This window comes from Saccopteryx bilineata, chromosome 3, assembly GCF_036850765.1.
Source record: "Saccopteryx bilineata isolate mSacBil1 chromosome 3, mSacBil1_pri_phased_curated, whole genome shotgun sequence".
Lineage (NCBI taxonomy): Eukaryota > Metazoa > Chordata > Mammalia > Chiroptera > Emballonuridae > Saccopteryx > Saccopteryx bilineata.
The window spans coordinates 284,329,487-284,337,645 of NC_089492.1; positions in this window are offsets into that span (position 1 = coordinate 284,329,487).

An 8,159-nucleotide genomic window follows, 5' to 3' on the forward strand; every position below is an offset into this window, starting at 1 on the left:
CACCTGGTTACTCAGCTGGACGTGAATTGACCTTATTTGGTTCAAAGGAAGGGCTTGGGGCCCTGCTAAGCCTTCAGCATTGTCCCCGCAAACGCGAACATGGATGTGGTGGGAGGGGTCAGCTAAGGACAGTGATTAAGAGCTTGTGACTGTCTAAAAATGTGACTGCCCCGCCCCCAGCCCCTCCCCCTGTTTCTTTTCCTTCTCTGTGCTCACTGTGCTCCGGAATCATCCACTGTCATCGTTTGCTCGGTGGCGGTCATTCTGGGGTACAGGCTGCTGGCAGCCCACCCAGATCCCTGCTCCTTTCCTCCTCGGCCCCTGGCCAGACCCTGGCCTCTCTTGAACGTGGATGTGACTTTGGAACTACGCTTCACTCACAGAAAGGAAACGGACATGGCCGTCACCTCCCCCCACCCCCACCCCCGCCCCCCGCCCCTAGGCCTGGGCTTTAGTACTCCAGGGGTGGTCCCCTACACTCCCTTCCACCTTCCTGCTGGTGACACCGGGCCCACCCAAACAGCAGACGTGTCCAAAGTGCTCAGCAGAGCAAAGTCTTGGAAGGAACCTGGGTGCTACCCAACGACCATGTGGAGCCGGTCACAACTTCTTTGTCCTTTAATACATGTTGGGGTCCTTCGTTTCATCAAACAACCTTACTCTAACTAATGCACACGAAGGCTTTATGATGGCTGGGACTTTGTCCTTTTTTGTGTTGGTTCACGGCAGTGTTCCCAGTGCGTAGAATACTGCCTGGCTCATAGTAAGGGCTCGAGCTAATATTTGCTGCCTAAAAGAATGGAACCAGACTGCCCATGTTTGAATCACTGACAAGCCCTGTGACCTTCAGCCTGTAGACCTCAGTTTCCTCTCCTGTAAAATGAGGATAGTAATTGAAGTCACTTTTTGGGTCATCAAGATTAAGATAATATATTTACAGCCCATAGCGCAGCGTTTAACACATTGTTGTTGGAATTCATGGGAGTCCAAAAAGACCAGAGTAACAGGCTTTATTGAAAGGAAGAAAGGAACCCTGCTGGGCACTTCTCCGGGGAGAAGAGCACCGGTACAGACTATAAGGCAAATTTTATAGGGTTTGGGAGAGCCTCAGGAGATACTGAGTCAGAAGTTCTGGTCCGTCCCCTTTTACGGTTTTACGGTTTGGGCTTCCTGGAACTCCTCTGCTCAGGGGCGATTGTTCAGTAAGTAAGGGTGAGCTCAGGCAGTCAGGCGGAACAACCAAAGGGCAGTTGGAAGTTCTGGTAAATTCATATATCTATCAATCGTAAGCACTCAGTAAGTGTTAGGTTGTGTTATTAGTGTTATTGCATAAGTGTATTTTCTGCAGCTTTTGAGGCCTTCGGTAAAACTGAAAACGATTTCATATTAAATTAGAAGCTTCAGGGGTAAAAAAACCACGGAAGCTTGGATGGTAGAGGCATCTACAACTGCTACGGGCCTACACTGGATCAAATGGCTTCAGCTTTAATGGTTTACTTCAAGAATCCAGTGAACTATATGCATACGTATGCAAATCACATACATATTCACATAAAAATAGTCTCCTGTGAACCCCCCACATTTACTAGAAAGAATTCTTGTAGCTCTATACCACTCCTTCCGGCTAGGTCAGCCTCCCCATCTCCCTTCTCAGAGAGACCCACCCCTGGAAGGAGGGAGAGATGTGTCCGCAGAGGTGTGCGCACACCTGTTGTATGCAGGGCGACCTACATACCGCCCCGCCGTCAGCTCTGGGTGGTACGCCCAGAATTAGCGTTCAGAGGCCAGGCTCTGGGGCGCCACATCCAACCGGTCAGCCAGCCCTGCACTCAGCAGCATCTAAGCGCCGACCATGATCCTGTGACAGCGCCCTTGAGGCCATAAGTGTTGCAAAAGGAGCAGAGGAGACTTGCTCAGCATTGGAAACGCCCAAACTCCTTGCAGTGCACTGGCTGTGAAACACTGCATAGCTGGTGAGCCACCTGAGCCCCAGTTTCTCGAAAGTGAATCCCGACCCATGGGCTGCCCACCTGACTATGGCTCTGAGGAGCAACCGAGGCTCCCTGGTCAAGGAGCTGCGCAGACTTGTAAGTAGTTAACGCAATGCTCAGAGTGCCATCAGTATTCTGGCGTGTGTGTGTGTAGGGGGGGGGGGTGAGCAAGGAGCCAAGCTATGGGCCACGGAGCAGCACGGGTAGGATTTATTTGTGGGGTCGAACTGCAGCACAGAGACCCATATCTCTTGAGCTCTCCGATGCAACTCTGACGTCAGACGTTTTGTCCAATTCTCATTTCCTACAGCTGCATCATTCATTCGTATAAGCATGCACGCCTTCATTCATTCAGCAAAGACGTTGAGCACTTGCCCCGGGCAGGGCCCTATGCTGGCCTCTGAGATTCAAAGACAGAATGGACAGCCCTGGCCAGACAGCGCAGTTGGTTAGAGCATTGTCCCGAAGCACAGAGGTTACTGGTTCGATCCCCAGTCAGTGCACATACAGGAACAGCTCGATGTTCCTCTCTCTCTCTCTCTCTCTCTTCCTTCCTCTCTCATTGAAATCAACCAATAAAAAACAAAATAATAAATAAACACAAATAAGACAGAAAGGACATAATATTTGCTCACAAGGACCTCTTTCTTCTCACACCAGAGCTCACAAACAATCCAGCAGGGGGGACAAATGTGTCATCAATAAATGCCACGCCACATTGTAAGGGATAGTAATAGAAGCCTGGAGAGCGGGAGACACAGAGGAGATGTGTGGCTGCACCTGGGAAGGTCAAGGCCACCTGGAGAAATGCACGGTGGCTCGTAGAGTGAGCCTGAACTGGCAGGTGGACCGGCAGAGGGGACACGGTGTGCCAGGGCATAGAAGCATGAAGCCACACGGCCGTGGCTCCAAGACCTGATTTGGAAAATACGATCAACAGTGTCAAGATGTACCTTTCCCCAGTCACGCCAGCCCAGGCATCCCCGGCTCCTCCAAATGCCTGTGACATTTATGAACCCACGAGGCTTGCTTGGCAGCTATCATAGATACGGCGCGTCCTTGAATTGTTTGCTGGCTGCTGCTCTGTGTCCCCTCTCTTCAAGGAGGTTGTGAGTCACCTAAGAACGGAGGCTGTCTACTCGATCTTCGTCTCCCCAGGACCCAGCTCAATGGCTTTCCTGTGAATATTAAGCAGCAGGCAATAGACGTTTGTTGCTGGAGGTGTCCAAACAATGGCAGTGTCAGGATGCTGCTATTTATTGAACAGCCCTCTTTAGGGCTGTGTCACGTGCCAATTTGCACCTGATCTCTTTTAGTCCTCACTCTAACCCTATGAGGTGGAGACTGTGAATGTCCATTTTACAGATGAAGCGACTGAGGCTCGGAGAGATCACGTGGCTTACAGAAGAGCCATGGCCTAGAAGTGATGGAACCAGGATGAGAATGCAGGCTGATTTGTCCGTCCATTAGTGGATGCTTTGAGCTCTGACCCTACCCGAGTCTACGGCCCCTATTTCAATGCGCTGAATAAAGGAGTGAGAGTTAGAGTTTGACAGGCTGACATCCAAGTCCTGAGCTCTAACCACATTGTGGTTACTTCTCCTCATGGCTGCCTCTTATGCCATGGGCTCTGTAAGCACAGGGCTACACTTGGTACCCCCACACCTATTCTCCCACGATAGAGAATAAGGGAACTAGAAAATTGTCCAGGGCAATTCTGGAGGACTCCCTGGAGGAAGCCGGGTTTCCTTAAACCAAACTTAAAATGTGGTAAGAGGCCAGATGGAAAGAGCGTATGTCTGAGGCTCAACAGTGGACAGGATAAAGCCATTTGTGGGGTGCTGTGTGCTTTTAAAGGAGTGGGAAAGAACTAGAGATGTGTTTAGAAGAGCCCGAGCTCCCCGGTTACTGCAGGGGCAAAGCTGGGGCGCTTTGTTACCCACACACTGAGTCCCTTTCCCTACGAAGAAGCAAAGTCAAGGCTGCCTTTGGGGGGATGGGGAGCCTGGCTCTTCTGGAAGAGGTGGATGGGCAACGCCAGGTGAGAGATCACCAGAAGCTATTGCAACACTGGTAGATTACTTGCAACGCATAATCAATCAGGTAATTAAACATCTCCTGAGTGCCCATTATGTTCTAGGGCTGATTCCAGGAATTGGACAACATACCGACCCTCGGAGAAGTTTCATTTCCATGGGGGAAGGTAGAGTGAATAAGGAAACTAACAAACAAGCTAGGTAATATTAGGTGGTAATAAATGCTTTGAAGAAAATAAATGCTTTGAAGGTGGCAGCATAGAGAGTGACTGGGAGAGAGGAGGTCAGTGAAGGCCAGGCAGGGGAGGTGACATCCAGCCAAGAAAACCTGAATGACAAACTGGCATCGATCATGCCAAGAGCTGAGGGGTAAGTGTTTCAGCCAGAGGGCACAGCATAAGCAAAGGTCCTGGGGTAGGAGTAAATGTGATGAACTAGACAGGTATACAAAAGGACCAGAATGGCTGGAGGGCAGTGAGCCAAGTGGGGTGTGGTTCCACACAGGGTGGGAGAGGCATGTGGGGCCAGACCACTCAGGGCCTGGTAGGATTTTAGTTTAAGTGCCTCAGTGTATTAGCTAGCTATTGCTGTGTGTAACAAATGACCCTGAAATTTAGCAGTTTGAAACCAAACTCATTTTTTATCTCAAAGTTTCTGTGGGTCAAGAATCTGGGCACGCCTTCACTGGGTCCTCCCCTTCAGGGGCTCTTGGAGACAGTAGTCCAGATGCTGGCTGGGCTGTAGACATCTCAAGGTTTGACTGGGAGGTCACCACTTCGAGCTCACGTGATTATTTCAGGACTCGGAGTTCCTTGCTGGCTACTGATCCGAGGCCATCCGAGGCCCCTCCCATGCGGGCCTCTCCAAGGTGGCAGCTTGCTACATCACAGCACTCAAACCAAAGAGTCAAGAAAGAGAGAGAGAGAGAGAGAGAGAGAGAAAGTCTGATAGCAAGACAGAGGTCACCATCTTTTGTAACCTAATCCCAGAAATGGCATCCGTCATTTTGGCCATATTCTATTCATTAGGATCGAGTCACAGAATGGAGTCCTGTGCCCGCTAAAGGAATGCCAGCAGGTGGGGTGGGTGTCAATTGGGTTCATCTTAAAAGTCTGCCTGCCACACACAGGAAGCCACTGGAGGTGTCTGAGCAGGAGGGGATGTGATCTGATGTACCTTGTCAAAGGATCGCTTTGGCTTTCTTGAGCATGAGGTGTGTGAGCGGGGGTTGGGCAAGGGAGGTCACAGGCAGGCCAGCGGGGACTAAGGAGGTGACCGTGGAGAGGCAGAGGAGAGCTGAGGGGCCTTGCCACTGGACAAGAGGTAGGGGCCAGCAAAGAGGAAACGGATGACTCCGGAGCCGGCTGTGACATGTGTCTCCTGCCCGTGGGATGACCGTGCCTTTGACTCTCGGGATGTGTGCTCTGTGATTTTCCTCCGGGAGAGACAGGGTGACACTATCCCTGTCCTCCCCCAGCCCTACCCAAGGTCACGCATTTGCTGGATGGCTGGCCAGCAATTGGCACCCCGGCCGTGAGCAGAGAACAGATATCTCCTTGTGCTGGGCTGAGGGACTGACCCCATGTCCTTGGTCTTATTAGTCTGCCTACGCTCAGACCAACCAAGCCAGCGAGATGGGGCAGGGTGTGTGTGTGTGTGGGGGGGGGGTGCTCACAAAGTCAGGAAAGAGCTAAGGGGTGTGTCTGTGTCTGTCTCTCTCTCTCTTCAGGTGGAAATATGGTTCAGAACATGGAGACTTACTAAAACTGACCTTTGAATGTTATGAGCTCCCTAACAAATAAATTCCAAAGAGACAAGCACTTACCTTCTTTATCTGACGAATACCACCTCCATGAAATCTTTAGCTGCTCTAGGTGAGAAGGCAGAGAACTTGATAAGTATGTGGCCAGGCCACCGTTTGTTGTCAGTCTCACTGCTAAGCCCTCGATAGATGCCTCTCCTAATCCTCACGACAGCCCAGTGATGTAGGCACGAGAGTTTCCCACTTCATAGATGGGAAAACTGAGGCTGAGAGAAGTTCAGTAACTTGCCCAAGGCGACAGAGCCAGTGAACGGGAGGGCCAGGATCTGACCTGGGTCTGTCCGACTGCAAGCCCATGTACTGCATGGACCCCTACCACCACCCTGCCTCCATGTAGGCTGGTTGAAGATTCACCTCCTGCTCCCAGGAATGAAACTAGGGCGGGGAGCTTTTCATCTAAAGAGTGGGTACAGGCTTGCCAGGGAGAAGCAGAGCAGAAGCAAGTTTTCCTGCTGCTCTCACCCCCCCCACCCCCACACCCCCACACCCCCACACCCCACACCCCACAACCTAGCAGGCAGGAGACAGGCACAGAGTCTAGAGTCAGCCATCACTGGTGCAGGTAACAGAGGGTGCCGCCTGGTGGTGGGATGAGGAAGAGCAGTGGGTGGGAACATGGAGGAACTTGGGATTGGCCAGCTGTGGGGGTGGCTAGAGACAGAGCAAATGCCCATGGAGTGGAGAGCTGGGTCTGTCAAGTCCAGCTGCCCCAGGCAAAGTACGAGGACACCCCTGGGGCGGGTATCCAAATGATATCACCAACATCCTTATCATTCAAACCTAGTGTCTGCAGCTGGATTCGACCCCTGCGTTTGCCATACTGGTATTATCTTGCTTACAAGTTAGGACCTAGGATTTTGGCTAATTTAGAGGTCAGTCTGGCAACCAAATAAGAAAATCTGATTACTGGATTGCTTTTGCTCACAAGGGCCACACCCCACATGGGGGACTTCCTGGGTACCCCTGTCCACATAGCTCCCCAAGGCCTCACAGGGACTCAGACACGGGCCACTGAAAGACACGACAGGAAGTGCCCTGTAGTTGGGGGGAGCACAGAGAAGGAGTGAGACTTCGGTTTGGCCAGCTGGGCAAGGCATGATGTCAGCTCTGAACACATCAGGAAGCCTTGGGCACTTGCCACCCCCCTGTTTCGAGCCTCTTGAATAAGAATCACAAAGTGCGTTGACTCTGAGAATAAACAGACAAGAAGCTGACAAGCTGAGTCTCTGAAGGTCTCTCCTGTGTCCCGTGTCCCCTGTCCCCTGTCCCCTGCAACGTTCCTTCAGGGGGGGGGGAGCAGGGTGTGCGGAGCAGCTGGGGTGTCAGGATGCCTGTGTTCTATTTCTAGCGGGTATCACTGGCTCAGTGTGTGACCTTGCTGAGGTCACAGCCATGCTTTCCTTGCTGGGGGGAAATCAGAGGTGGCAAAGCTTACATGTTGCCAAGGGATGGGCATTCTGGAAGACGGGGTCATCCCTGCTCCCCATGAACCTCAGCCATGTCTGGTGCTTACATTTAAAATCAAGGGACTTTGGGGGACACTCAAAGCAAGAAGCAAGGAGTTCCTGCCTTAGCAAGACTTACAGCCACTTTTACATGCAGTGTGTCCCAAACATTCTTCAGACCATGTCCGCTAGCTCCGTTTCCCCGTGTGGGCCTCACGCTGTCTATGGGAGGGAAGAGAACGTTATTCCCTCTCCAGTTTCAAGATGAGGAAATCAAGGCCAAGGGTGGTATCTCTCAATATTTTTATTATGGGGGACCCCTTTGATTATTTTACCACCACACGTTCCCCTGGTTGCAAGCCCTTGATAAGTAGAAATTCAGCTGTTTTCATTCATCAAAGTCACCCATGAGTGCCAGTTTCTGCTCGGCACAGAATAACTAGGGCTTCCACCGAGTTCATCATCCAGAATTGTAGCCTTTACTCTGGGTGACTTCCTCCTAGGTAAAAGCTCAGTTTCCACCAAAGTTACTCTGGTGAATAGGCACTCCCTTTTTAAAATCCTGAAAAGAGTTTATCTTAAAGGGTCCCAGGGACCCCAGTCTGGGGAGTCTTCCCCAAAGAGGTAGAGTGGCCCAGGAAAGGCACTGTGGCCAGTGGTGGGGCCAGGACCACATCGCTGGGCCTGACGCCTAGGCCAGGGCTCCAGCCAAGCGGACCACTGGGCAGGGCTGTGCACACTCACACACACAGGCACACGACACACATGTGCCAGATGGCAGCCCAACCAAACGCAGGTGGCCTAAAACACCGATGCCGAGGGCACCCCCCAGTAATAAGAGAGGTCCCCTAATACTGTAGTGAGC